Consider the following 15,219-nt stretch of genomic DNA (forward strand, 5'->3'; position numbering starts at 1 on the left):
AAAAAAATAACCCAAATCAGCAGGACACGTGTAAAATGTCACCTTCAACTGCCTGGTACTCCACAATCCAGTGATCTCTATAGTTTGTCAAAACCTCTGCTGAAGCCTTCAGATTCTATAGCATATTTCTTATGGCAGCTCTTCAAAGAGGTGAGGCAAATTCCTACATATTTTCATATAAAACATGTATTGTGTTCAACAACAAATGAAAACCATACACAGAACCTAAAATTCTGAAAGAAAGAATGTTCTGGTACCTGATTAGGTCTTGATCTTTATTTACACAGTTGTGTTAAATAAGTCTAAGTGGTGACACAATATGAACAATCAGGATGTATCAACAACTGAAATTACTACCAGTAAGAAGATGAAAGCAGTTTCAAGTCTGGGAGATGGACTAGAAAAAAATATTTTCAGTATAAATCTCTCTAGTTTACTGCCAAGCCTAAGTGAATTAACCACACAGGTGTGGTGCAGAACTGCTGTACATTCCAAGACTCCTTATTCCCAGGTTTGCACCTCAATAACACAACTCTTTCTCCTATTCCTGGCATTGACTGTTGCTCCTGTAATTGCCTTCACTGTTATGAGTCTTTTTTTTCCCCTTTCCCTATAAAAGAAATTACAGCATGTCTCTGTAGAAGATAAAACCTGAGTAACTGCTGTAACAAAGAAATGCAGCAGGTTTTGCAATAATGTGAAGAAGGGAAGATATGTGACTTGTGGGCAATTAAATACATTCGACACACAGGCCTATAAGAGAGCCACTTATTTTTAACTCCTTTTAGTTATTTTCTCTAAAAAAAGGACTTTATCCCCCCAGCTTCTCTCTGAAGAAACTTTGAGACCAGCCATGACAGGACTCATGTTGTTAAGCCTGCTGGGTAGCGCCAGTACAAAATGTGATGACAGAGTCACCCACAGAGAGAGCTGTCTTATTTATCTCCATGCTGGCAAACTGATGCACTCCTAGCAGTAGTATTTTTCCCTGTAATCATTTGTATTATTATTTATAACAAATTACATGTCAAGGGCACAATGGCAGATTGGTGTATCCCATTAATTTTTTGTATGAGGGGTGGAGGGAATAAAAGGCTATTACTGTTACTAGAAATACATTGACAATTTATTTTACCTGTGAACTGAGAAGTTCTTTCCATTAAAACTTTTGTGAGACAGAACAGGAAAGAGACAGACTCAGACAGACTTGAGATGGAAGGAGAAAAAAAGGAATATGGGAGACTGAGGTTTGGAGAAGAAACAGATTTAGGTATGAGTTGAAATGGTATCTTTAGTTACAGCATATTTACTCAGACAAAGTTTCTAGTTTTTCTAGAAAAAACACTATTAAATGCATATTTTCCAAGAGATCTGCTGATGAACATTTAGTCCCAGATAGTCTATTGATGACAGCAGTAAATGTCATCTATTTTTTTTTAAGAGGATGATGTAGCATTCTCTGCAAGGAGATGTTGTAGGTTGTTGGTTTCAAGCTTTTTGCAAGAGTTAGTGAGATTCTAACTCTTGGAAGGAATGTTTCCTAAACAAAGAGAAGGGGAGGCAGAAGCAGTTCAGAACAAGGTTTATGCATCACAATGAGTTTAATAAGCAACTGAGTGCAAGAAGAAAAATGTGAAAATATTTGTGAAAGAAGTAGGGGGAGGAAGAATGAAAGCTTGAACTCTGTGGCCTGTGTTCACACAAGATGATTGTAATTGTCCTTTTTGGCCTTAAAAATCCATGAATCTATGAATGAATGAATGAATCTATGATTCAGGGACAAAAGCTGAGAGAGGGTTCAAAGATTGCAGGTCCAAAGTCAAACTCATCAGTGAAGACTTATGAAAAGACATGATTGATGACAAACCTTGTCCTTAGATTGTACGTGAGGCTACTGCTTTTTAAAAGTGACACTTGTCACTTTTCCATCTCAGCAGGAAGAGAAGAAAAGCAGATATATAATCTTTGTCAACATCAATTTTTCTTTCAGGTTTATTGCAATCATAAACTGTACTGCACAATGAAAAAATACAGTGTCACCTTGGGTCCATCAAACTTGACACTAAAAGGTTAAATGGATTTCTTAGCTTAGCTGGATCCAAAGAGGAAGAGTACCCACAGAATACATGCTGCACAGATTAATACTCTCCTTTCTTCTCTTTTTCTTGCAATTGCAGACAAAGTTTACAGACAAACAATGGTCATTGCATTCAGCTCAGCAGCCCAAAGGTAATTGTATCAATAAGTTCCAAAGATTTGAAGGTTCTTTCAGTGGGTTATTTGCAGCGCTCAGCATTATGGCTCCAAAAAGATACACAGATTGGAACTTGGTACATATGAGGTGGCAAGCTAGTCAGCTGTATTATTTGCACCAAATTGGGCGGAGTTGTCCTCACTGAGCCTTCTTTTAACCTGCTAGACTAAGCATTTCCTTTTTCCTCTTCATTTTCAAACTCAGTCTTATTACATCTCTTTCTCCTTTTCTCCTTTATCACTCCTTTGGCTGTGCTGCTACACTTGACTGTTCTTTTAAAAATCTGCAACTGCACAGATTTAAGACAGGAACAGTGAGATGAGAATGGAATGGGCTGTTTATGTCTGTATTGGAACTGGTGAGAAACTTTATAAATTTTTTGTTTTGTTTTCCTCATAAATTAAAAAAAACAACACAAACAAACAAACAACAACAAAAAAAAACCCTCAAAAAAAAATAGGAAAAGTCTGAATGCTTCTGGTATTAAGACATAGAATATCTTGCATTCTGCCGTCCCTGCTATTTTCTGGAGGGAAATCAGTCAGATTTATACTGGCTTGGAGAAAGTAGATATTGGAAAAAATTCTGCTGAATGGAAAAGCAGAATCTATAACAAATAATAATAATAATAATTAAGAAAATTACTATTTTTTTCCCTGATTAAATAGCCAAAGTGCTCAGTTGCTTGTTTAAAATAGTTTAGAGAGAATAGAGGGAAAACACTAATAGAATCTTGTAAGTATGTTGCTGGTGAGTTTGCATTCATTTGATCTTTTACTGCATAGAAAGAAAAATGGGGGGAAAAAAAAACCCTCTGCAATTAGGATGCTGGTTCCCATGGCATTTGTGAGCTCCAGTCTGAGGTCTGTACTAGGATCTATATGCACCTCCATTCACCTTTTGAAAGGTCAGGTATGCTATGAAAACTAAACACCTAAAGTGCATATGCCACTCCACTCCTGCAGATGACTGGTTATGAATCTGAAAGATGGATGGAACAAAGGGTTTGCAGGATTTGCATGTTCTCTTAGAGCTGGGCCACATAAAAAGCAGTCAAAAGCAAAAATTACCTGTGCTTCTGTCTCTGCATAGGGAACATGAAAATTAAGCACTGAAAACATAACAAACAAATTCCCTGCCTTTACCACGCCGTAATAGAAAGAAATTTTTTTACAGTAATGTCTCCCTTACTTTGTTGAACAGTAAAGGCACAGCGGATTTACTGATGTTAAAGAAAAAGTGAGTAAAACTTTACACCAGACAAACTATAAGTAAGGAATCCAGAGGACAAGTTATGTTAAAAAACAGTCCTAAAATTAAGTTTTGTGAAAAAACTAGCTAGATGTTAATGCTAATTTCAAACTTTGTACTACAGAATTAAAAAAATAATAGGAAAATCAAAAAACCAGCATTAAGACACAAATGTTTGTTGTCATTCCTATTCAAAAGAGGTTTTAAAACTGAGTTTGTGTTTTGGCATTAAAACATTGAATTTTGTCCTCTTTTTAGTTTAGATGCTATGTATATTAAAAAACAGCAACATTCTTCTTTCTTGCCTAGTATGGGAAATCTTTGGCACTTTTGAAAAACCTAAGAGCAGCTTCATCCAGGTATTCCTCTTTCAGAAGTCTGAAATCTCACTATGTGCCCTACCTTAGTTGTCCTCTTACTCCTGGACTTTTAGGTCAGAGGAGAATACTATCTTAAAGAAAAAAGTTTGGATAGATTCTGCTTAATTGGAATAATGCCTACCACAAGGCAAGAATTTGTAATTTTTCTTACAGTTGTTTAGTTTTTCTTAACTATTTGTCTTTTGCAAATGGCTCTGCTTTTTCAACTCCTAAAAACAATCCCTTAATTCATTTTCTGGTAACCCCCACTGGAGTCTGTGAGAGATGGGGGGCCTGGAGGACTAATAGCCCAGGATCTGACCTGCAGCAGGCACTGTTTATCAAAGAACTGCAGAAATCTGTCCCACAACTCACCGGGTGGGTGGTGTTGGCTGGCACCAGCAGCAGGGGAGGGGTGGTAACTACACCTAGGCAGCAAGCGCGTCGATGTGCGTTTATGCTAATGTGCGTGCTCCTGCGTGCAGACGGATATGTCATGAATTTCTGGTAGCAACTGAAGTGTGATTTCACTTTGACTATTTGCAATGTTGATTTTTGCAGTGTTGGTTCTCTGTACTAAGCAACACAAAAATCTTAAGCTTGCAGAGGTTTATTTAGCAAGGCGGCGAGACTGAAAGTGAACAAGGAGCTTCACGATTTTGACATATAATTCTTCAGATATGATCAAAGAACTCGATTTACTGGAAGTTCTACTAAGTGTCAGGAAAAACAATTTAAAGAATTGGAGCTGTCGACAGGATGACACTTTCATTTTGAGGCAACTTTCAAGGTTTTGAAACTTGCTCTTTTTCCACTTAGGAAAAAGTGTTGGAACATGCATTTTCCTAATGAACGAGTTGGAGTTTTGTTTCATGTCAAAAGGAACTTAAGCACCCATCATTCTCTTTCAAAAGAAAAAAAAGTGGTGGGTTTAATTGAAAAATAAAATTTATTATGGACAAAACTTTATAGCAACCAATGCGCTTTTATGGAATTTTCCTGTTTTAACAAAATAGGATAGTATGGTACAATTTAACTTAAATGTGTTTAGTCTGACCAGCAACAATTAACATCTCTGCTCTTAAGAATACTAAAAAAAAAATCTTCATTTTAGGGACAGCATTACAGGGAACGATTAGATAACCATCTGAGGGAAGAAGTTATACAGCTGAAGTGAATGTTTTAGTGTCTCAGATTAGTTGGCATCCCTTAGGGAAACTCTGTTCTGCAAATACAGAGTCACAATTCTTGTCACAAGTGTGTGCTGAAGCTTGTAATAGGTTTCTTCTGAACCTTTCACACTTCTGGTTTCCACAGAAGGTTCATTTACCTTTTCAAAGCAGAACAGAGCTGGTTTTAGATTGTCTTGATTCCAATAGATGCTGAAGTCCCTTGAGCCTAAATTGGGATGCCTTCATCTAAGCAAATTTTTATCTGACTCGTTAACAAAGAAAGGGAGAAAATGGCTCCAACTCTAAAAATCTTCATTCTCTGTGTTTTGTAGTTCATTCACTGCTCCTTTCAGGAATTTTTGCACCACTTGTCTTTCTCCTGTCCATTTCCTTATTTAAAATTTTGAACACTCTAAGTGGTTAAATGAAATCCAAACACTTTCTTAGTTTGGCATTTAATAAGTTTGTGTGTGTAATTAGTGAGTAATTTGGTATAATATTGCTATTTAAATATTTTATTCATACAAGTATGCAAGGTTTACTATAACCACTCCAACTGCCCCTCTGTAATTTTCTCCCCCAAAGAACAACATGTCCATGGCTTGCTTCCCCAGTTTCTAAGGTTACACCTGGAATCCTGGCCAGTCCTACAACATCCCACACATATTTGGGTTTCTCCTGAGTCTGCAGCTGATCCCCACATCCTCAAACACATTCCCAACATTCCATTCAACACTGCCTCATTAAATGCCGAGTACCCAGTGGCACATACCTGGTTTACAATTCCATGTAAATGGGGGAACACACATTAAGTTAGTCTACCGCAATCTTTCTTGCCTCAGCTGATACATGTGGAGTCCATTTGTTATCAAATTGAAACTTAAACGGGCTGCTGACATGTTGAAAAAAATTCTAGAATACTGCAATGCAATGCAATGCAATTCAAGGTAATGATTTCAAATACCATGTTTTAGGGCTGTAAGGCACATGTGTTTTATGACTGTTTCCAGTCAAACTTTAATTTAGGGCTGAGTGACAATGTGGGATTCCTGGGAATATGGAGAAGTTCGTAACCCTGGGGGGTGTAGAGAAAACGGCAACAAGAAAATGCAAAGGTGAGGGTGAATTTATGTAAACATTTTAGGAATGGTCTATGTGACCTGTTCAGCCCTGCCTGAAGTTACAACCTTCTTCCCATGGGCAGGAACATCTTCCACTATCCCAGGTTGCTCCAAGCCCCATCAAGCTTGGTTTTGAACACTCCCATGGATGGGGCAGCCACTGGTTATCTGGGCAACTTCTGCTAGTTCTTCACCTGACTCACAGGGAAGAATTCCTTCTGTGGCTCCAAAACATGCTGGCAGCATGAGTGGCTGCATTTTAAAAGCTGTGGGGGGAAGGGAGATCAAATCATACTTAATTTATTGAGCCTTTGTTGCATAATAAATAAGCTTCCAGGAACATGAGCTGCACCAAAGTCAGATTTTGTGGTGAAAAGACAGAGCTGCTCTTTCATCTTCAGGGCTTAGTCCCACAGCAGGGTCAGGAGGGACCTGGAAGCCCCGGTGAGATGAGGACATTCTGGGCCACACATGATGCTTTGAGCCCTGGAACCAGGAGCTGTCACTGCGTGGTGAGCACCTGACTTGAAGCCTTCTGCCTCACTGGTGCAGAGGAGGAGAAACAGGAACCTACAAAACTGAGCTCTAAACCACCAGACTATGAGGTACTGCAGCCTGGGATTCTTGCGTTTGTTCTGTTGAAGCTGTTTCACTTTGCATGAATAATTAAATACCCATTGGGCTGGGGAGAGGCAGAGAAGTGATTCTGTACCTCACCAGCTAATTGCAAGAGGCAGCAAGTAAAATCTTGTGGCTTGTATTCAAAAACTGTTACTGAAATAAATTCTCCAGTGTTGACTTGTTGAGAAACTTGTTACACTCCCTGAAGTTTAAATATCTTTTTTTGGTGTGGGGCTTTTAATTTTTTTTTTGATTCCCAAATGTTGGCATTTAGAGAAAAAATGTCCATAAAAAATTTAGATGTTGATAAAGAAAGGGAGGATTATTTCTATTTTAAAATTTTACCAAAAAAAAAAAAAAAGCAAATTAAGAAAAAATTGAACACAGAATTAAAAAAAAATCTAAAAAAAAAAAAAAAAACCACCAAACAAACAAAAACCAAACAAAATAAGCCCCATTAAAAACAGAAACGAACCACAAATTCAGGATTTGTGCCCCCAGAAAGAATTACAGTTTAGGAGAGGTAAGCTTATCATTTATATGCATTAATAGATTGCATAGAGATATTTTTGCATCTTTTTTTTCCTGAGAAATATTTGGAAATGAAATAAAAAAAAAAAGCAAGAATTCACCCTCAAAAAAAAAAATAAAAAAGTCAAACCCAAAGCCAAAAAGAAACCAAAGTCAAAACAACAGTAAGCAAACAACAGAAACTTCCATTTGAAAACCATTGCACAGGCAAATAAAATTTAGAACTAAAATGTAGTCATATATTTGCAGAGACTTTTATAGTTTTGTATTTTGCATTTTGCCACTGCCTTGAATCCTCTGAAGTAACTTGAGTAAATACCTGTCTCAACTCAGCCAAGCTGCAAGGCTCACATTTAAGACTCTTCTTCAGCAGTTATATCTGTGCAACTTAGAGCATTTTCTTAATCAGATGGAGTTAAAATGACTGAAATGCACAGATTCCAAGACTTTCTTAACTGAATATAGAAAAATAGGATGAAAATTTCTGTTGCTACCAGGATCTGACCTTTCCTGGATTTTGATGCAAACTGAATTAGCAATCTTGATGGCATTCTCCACAAGATAATCTTGTTTGGAGTCCTCCTGTTTCACATTATCTCTGTTTTTCTTAGAGCCAGAATTTATTGCAATAGATTAGACCAATGTAAAATTTGATGTGCATCTTATTGGCAGGAGCAGTGTGCAAGAGTCACTATCCATAAACTTCTGTGGAGTTACCAGCCCTCAATGCTTCAGATAGAGGCTGCACGATAGAGAACTTTACTCCAAAAGTGTGCAGTATTTCACTATTATAACTCCATCATGGTCAATTAGCCAGACATGTTCCTGACTTTTATCTTCAAAAATGATGCTTCTTGATTATTTATGTTTCCAAAAGCTATTATTGAGTAATTCAGTGTAGTGAAGGACTTCAATATGCTCTACCATTGTGACTGTAAATCCAGGTGTTAATACTCCCAGGTGGCTCATCATCTCACTGCAGATACCTAATAAAGTTGCCATTAGCTGGCAGTATACACTGGAAAAAAAGCTATACAGCCAGCTGATTTTCTCATTAAACAAAGGGCTACTAAGGAATGCCAGGAAATTATCTGAGTTGTCCGAGTCTTTAAAAAGAGAAAGGGAAAAACCAAGGAATGCTTATTTTTACAGATTGCTTCAAGGAGCACAGCTGGAAGCCATAACCAGCAACAGCTGGAGGACAGAGACCCCATTGCTTCTAGAATGAGAGCAGACCACAGCCACTGTAGTCAGCCTGGGGTGGAAGCCAGGTATTAGTTTTCCAATCTTGCTTCTGACAGTAACTTTAAAAATCATCTAATTCTGATAAATTCAATGTAATTTGACTTATCTCATCTTCTGAAAAGATATAGACCTGGAAGACTCACCATCTTTGACTGAAAGAGGAAATTTGGGGAAAATGGATAAAATATTACTAAGGAAATTGTTGATGACTTTTTTGCTTTCTAGTTAAAAAACATATGTTAGATTTAATATCGTTATAGTGATAACATCTTAGGATGTAATAATCTTGTTCATATCAGGTGCAGGATAGATCTGGTTCTACTGGGGAAAAAATATCCACAAAAGGTTTTCTCTACTGGAATATGCTCACATGCAGAGACTTTTTCTGGAGATAAATGTAAAGTTTTAGGGGTTTTCATTCTTTTTCAAAGCAGTCAAAACATAAATTGTCCCAACCTTGTGTTGTTCTGGCTTTCAAGGACAGTGATCTCAGGGAAACTCAAGATGTTTCCAAATTCCTGGGTTAGAATGTCTGTCTTGTGTACCACCTGGAAGAACTCTAGATATTCAGATTTTTTGCCAAAACATTATATTTTCCCAGCAAAACCAACTTGGTTGTGAAACTCAGATGGCAACAGGGGTGAACGCTGAACAGGTGAAAGTCTGGATGAGCACTGAACTGCAAGTCAAAAGCTACTGGCAAATGTGTGTCTTTTAGAGAATTACTTCCTAGTCTGTCACAACTTTATTCAAGTTCTCAAGGGCTGTGCGAACCATGAGAGTGTCAGCATACACACAACATAATCACACTTCTGGGTTTGTTTGCTGGTGGTTTTTTTCCCCTCTATTTATGTTTTTGTGTACTCTTTTCCATTACCTGCCATGAGCAGGTATGCAAGGTCAAGCCCTCAGAAGTGATAAAATGACAGAATTACAGTTATTATGCCATCCAAGTGCACTGTAAGTTGCTACCATGTGTATGAAGATAGACTCCTGAACACACTAATTTAACTGAAAACTCTTGTTTTCAGTGTTCATATTCTTCTTCACTGCATAAAAGGGATGGTGCTCTGGAGGTTATGTCTTAACAGAGGGGATATCCATGTGTATAAACACATCTCCTCAAATAAAAGCCCAGAAAAATTCTTCATCTTCTAGGGTCAAAGCATGTGAAACCTGGCACAGTGGCATGCCTTGTTTGTGTGGTTTTATAACAATCAATAGAAGTAAAGGGACAATTGCATAGCTCATGCATCCAAAATTTTTCTCTCCCTATCATTGCCAAAGCAGCACAAAGCAAGCATGCAGATAATCCTCAGTGATCAAATGCAGTGAACTGAAATATTAGTAACAAAGATTTTAATATGCCTCTACTTGCCTGTAGCTTTTGACAAAGCAGTCAACAAGAACAACAAAAAATAACTGGGATTTTTGTAATATTCTTTTTTAAAACATTGGAAGTAAAGTCTGAAATAAAAATGTAAAGGAGTAAGCATCTGAGGCAAACTTTTCCCTGCATTAAAAACTCCTGGGCTCCAAACCTGTTTATTCCAGATGCACAGCTGGTAGCCATTGCAACAACTGTAATTCTGTAATATTCTCCCATGTAGGCTGTTGCAGCTTGTCTGTTTTGTGTCCCCTGTTGTGTCTTAGCCTCTTTTTACTGTTTTGCTGTTTATCCTAAGGAAAAGTAAACAGAGAAAATACATTATTTTCTGTATATTTACTCAGGTTTCAGTAACAGATATGCACTGTACACACAAAAATTTGGACCTGTAAGGATAGCTAACATAACATATTAAAGACTAATTTTTATGATTAAATAAATTTTGGTTTTGTTAATGAGACCTTCATAAATTTTTAAGATTAATTTATAAATATTAATTTGTAAAATCGTGCTTGAAAATTATATACATATAAATAAGAAGTTATATACATACAGAGTTGGTGTTTTGAGGGAAGGACAGACCTCGTGTAAGAAACACATTGAAAAGGTTGTGTTAATAACTCTGTGCTTAATAGAAAAACAGAGGGAACCAGTTGTGGTTTCCTTGGCAAAACCATTGATGGTCATACACCAGCCAACAGCTATAAAATCCAAGAAACTCCCCAAACATTATGATGTAAAAAATACATAAACATTAAATCTGAAGAATTCTTCATTATTGAAAAATTCTTATAGTTCATTTGGGTTTTCTAAATGACAAACTATTGCTTTGAAGCCTTTTGGTATACACACATGTTAGAGCTGATCGGGAATAAAAATCCTCCCCATCTTAATGTTTTGATGTTCCAATTTTTGACATTTATTTTCATTCCAAACTGGGACAGAGCTGAAATAATGAAAACTTAGGGAAAAAATGGTTTGAGGTTCTTTTGGGCTTTTTTTTTTAGAAACTAATTTAGAGTAGCACCCCCAGAAAGGAATTTTTAAATTTGTATAAGAAACAAACAGAGTAAGTAAAACTGTTTTTGACATTTGAGCCCGTCCAACTGTGATGTGCCAAATTGCAGTTTATTTTGAAATAACTGTCCATTTTACATGCAATTTGAAGTCAAGTTAACACTTTCAAATGAAACATTTTATTGTGGCTCTCAACATGTGGTGCTTGTTTGGTTTGTAATGTCATTTAGGAAAAACAAAAAAGAAATTGTCAAAATCATGACACATTTAGCTAAAATATATTTTCTAGTTGCAAATTATTTATTGTGAAAGGAGATTGCTCCTACTTGTATGCTTCTGGGGTCTGCTTTTTGGACTGCATTTTCATGCTAGCACACCCACAGAGGGAAGATGTAGTTTTTTATGTAATCCAGGAAAAAAATTCAGGAAGAGAAGTAACACTCCCTGCACTTCTCACAGCTCTTACCTGAGGATTATGAAAAGTTAGGGAGAGTCCTCTTTGGGCTGACAGATCCAACATCCTCATCATCCTCCCACCTCCCAGCTACAGAACACATGTTGGAAGCAGAGGTCCGTTTGAACTGGGGAACACTAGGCGAGGTCTGTAGAGGAGAAAAGATCAGGGTATGATGCCATTGTTTTAAGTTAAAAATAGTTGTGTGTAGCAAAGAAGTAAAGAGAAGTTGACTGGCTCAGGAGCTCCCAGTGTGTGGTTCTGAATGTAACTGGACAGAGTTAAACTAATACATGGTCTTCACAGAGCACAAGATATATCTTCCTGCCTATACCTGTGGAAATTTCAGAGTTTGCTAAGAATCCTTTAAAAATGTTTCAGAGACTTTAATGTGTGAGATACATGTGACAAATTAACTATAGTAAATGTCATTTTTAACCATGATATCTTGTATTTGTTAATACCTTCACCCACACAGGTCACAGACATTTGGAGCACTATTGCTCTGAGGAAAGAAACTTTGCGAGTAAAATACAAACAAGTCTGGGCCAACAGAAGCTGCAGAAGCTTTAACATGTGATAAGTTCAAAATCCTGGTGGGTATGACAGAAACAGGAGCAGAACAGGCAGGGGTCTTCCCTGCTTAGGTGCACCTTTGCTGGAGGGACCTTTGAGTCCTGAGGGAGATTAAAATTATCATAAATCTGCAGAATGCTCTTGTAACTATAAAGACAAGCTGTTTCCTGAGATCCATGAGCAACAAGATAGCCAGCAGATGAAGGGATGTGATTATTCCACTCTGGCCAGCACTTGTTTGGATACACCTAGAACACTGTGTTCAGTTTTAATTTGCTATATGGTGTAATTTTTGCTTTGAGAAAGTAAGACCACGGCTTAAAGGATTGCAGGATCTGATTTATGGAGGGAGGTGGAAAACCTTTTTGCTGTGAAAACAGTAAAATGATGGAATAGGTTTCACAGAGAAGTGATAGAATTGACCTCATCTGAAATTCAGTTTGCCAGGATCTTTGATCAAAGACCCTTCTCTTAAGAGAAGTTGAAATAGATCTCTAGAGATCCATTCCGGATTTTTCCATTGTTCTATTCTATAATTCTAAATGTAATTATTTATTATTTTCTTAGTCATTTGGGGAGAGAGTGGTTTCCATTGATTTTATGAGTACTTCAACAATATTAGGCTGCTAAGTCCCGATTTTTTTCAGCTTTACTTAGAGATTTGTAGCTTTCTATTTTAGTGTATTTGCTTTTGAATTCTGACATAACTGTTCCTGTTTTAACACCTTCTGAGTCTGTTTTAACTTGTCTTATCTTTTGTGGCCTTTGATCACATACTGTCTCATGCTTTCAGTCAAAATTTGTGTAAAAAGTGAAATGACATCCCACTCGCACCTGAAGGTAGGACTTGGATATCATACACCTGAGGCCCTGAGCTGAGATTCACCTGATTGGTTTACATTGGTATTGGTTTTTGGCTAAGATACACAGGCACTCACATACAAATGAATAAAATTTTCTGAGATTTTAAGGTATATTTTTTTTGAGATACATGTGAATCGAAAACCATATTTCTGTAAGTTAGTCACAACACTGGAAAGACACCTGTTGCTCTGTACATGGATCAGTGTGAGTCAAAAAGTGTATATGAACTCTTGTGGCATTCTGGAGGGAATTTCTTAGAAGCTTTTTTGCCAGCTACCCTTGTTATGCCACTTTTATTTCATAAGACCATTTTAGTCACAGTGGCAGGTTCAGGAACATTGACAGGCCTTTATCAATATTCAAAATCCACTTAGCTATTCAGAAAACAGTGAAAAATGATCTCTGACAGAAAGAACACGTCATTGTAGATTCTTATACTACGTACAGTGGAGTCAGTGGAACGACTGGAGTGCTTTCAGTCTGTTGGCAAAGCCAGTAAGATTCCTATAGAAGAGGAAAGAAGGAATGATAGGAGACATTCACAAAATTATTCTCTTTGGTAGAATAAGGAATTATATGACTGCCTGCTCACACAAAAGCACCACAATACAGAATAAGTCTCCTGGTCTCTCCTACAGTACCGAGGGTTTTTAGAAGTAAAAATGGCAGTAGAATAAGCTTTTGTCTATCCAATGGGCTGATGAAATCAGTAGGATTGTATTAATATGTATTACTCCTGGATATAATTCTGAAAAATGCATATTTTTCTCTGAATTGAAGGCTTGATTATCTATACAGTGCATTAGAAGACTTACTATCCAGAGAACTCACACTGGAGTGATATGACACTGCTAAGAAAAATTAATCTTGGTCTTCATATCCTGGATAAATATATAGGTATAGAAATTTTTCCTGTAATTATTGATAAGTACCAGGTTTTTGGCATGATTTTTTGTCAATTTGATTAGATTAAAGCACCGTGATCTATGTTCCTTCAACATTTTCAATATCTAGTATAGGTAGAAGGTAAATAGTTCCACATCTGAAATGTAAGAAAATCTTATACTATATCTTGCTTTTACACCTTATTCATTAATTTACTTCAAATTCAAAAAACTGAAAAAAAAGGTACAAAAGTTAATAGAAATAGTAAATTTTAATTTATTTTACAGAAAATGGGTATTCATATACCAGACTTGAAAAACAAAAAAGTTTCAATCCCCTTATCCCTTAACTTGTTCTCACAGCATGATCCATTACCCCTTATGGACAGTGAACTATATGTACCAGTGTATTTATTAATGTATTGTAATAGATCATCAGTCTATATTTCTTTACTGCATCCTTGGTAACATATTCAGAACATTATTTAAAGCTCATTATTCACTGAAATAACACATGCAATAGCACAAGTTTGTTAGCTGTGATATTTTATTAGAGTGAGCATTTCGGGATTTTATTCTCAGTCCCTCATCAACATAAAACATGGTAAAGAGTTCATAAATCTAATTAAGAACATTAGAATAAGGAAAAATCACTGAATATTTAGTTAAGATATGCAAGCCTCATGTACATGCAAGCCATTAGAGGCAGTCATAAATGCCAATTGAAAAGCACTCAATAACAGCTAGTTGGTGGGAGTACAACAAGACAGATGTAGATAGAATGAAAGTCTGCAAAGGTAGAAGTGTTTTGTTTATCTAGTTGTTTGTCTGGCTTTATTTTTTTATTTCCCCTCCTCTTTTCCCTTGCAGAAATTTTACTGGGATGCTGTTGTTGTTTGGGTGCCATTCACTTAGAAAAATAATCCTGTTGTAAATGTTATATCCAGGGGGCCATCAATTATGTCTGGGCCAGCACATGCCCTTAAAAATAGATGGTAATAGTACTTTTTTTCCTTTTCCTTTTCCTTTTTTTTTCCTTTTCCTTTTCCTTTTCCTTTTCCTTTTCCTTTTCCTTTTCCTTTTCCTTTTCCTTTTCCTTTTCCTTTTCCTTTTCCTTTTCCTTTTCCTTTTCCTTTTTTTTCCTTTTCCTTTTCCTTTTCATTTTTCCATTTTCTTTTTTTCTTTCTCCCCTTTTCCCTTTCTTATTTTTGTTTTCTTTTCCTTTTTCTCTTTTAGAGATTTTTGAAAGATATTCAAGTTGTAAAAGTTGTTTTAAAAAAATGAATATCACTTGGAATCCTTCAGCTTTCTTTATTTCTTAGAAGCCACTTCAACACAAATTCAGCAATCAGGATCCTGCATATGTGATAAAGCCCCAAAAAGGTAAAGGTTTTGTTCAGGGTAGGTCTATGGATAGCTTTGCTTAAGTGACATGGGAAGAAAGACTGGAAAGCACAAGTTACTTACAAACAGAGCGCTTTCC

The 15,219-nt window shown here is 36.6% G+C and overlaps 1 long non-coding RNA gene across 1 annotated transcript; it reads left to right on the forward strand.

Moving 5' to 3' along the window:
• The first annotated feature begins 1,500 nt into the window (after positions 1-1,500).
• LOC137464964 (uncharacterized) lies at positions 1,501-12,273 on the forward strand. Its single transcript, XR_010994506.1, has 3 exons — positions 1,501-2,229; positions 8,462-8,580; positions 11,891-12,273. It is a non-coding gene; the product is annotated as an uncharacterized lncRNA (long non-coding RNA).
• The last annotated feature ends 2,946 nt before the right edge of the window (positions 12,274-15,219 follow it).

The sequence above is a fragment of the Anomalospiza imberbis genome, chromosome Z (assembly GCF_031753505.1).
Source record: "Anomalospiza imberbis isolate Cuckoo-Finch-1a 21T00152 chromosome Z, ASM3175350v1, whole genome shotgun sequence".
Classification (NCBI taxonomy): Eukaryota; Metazoa; Chordata; class Aves; order Passeriformes; family Viduidae; genus Anomalospiza; species Anomalospiza imberbis.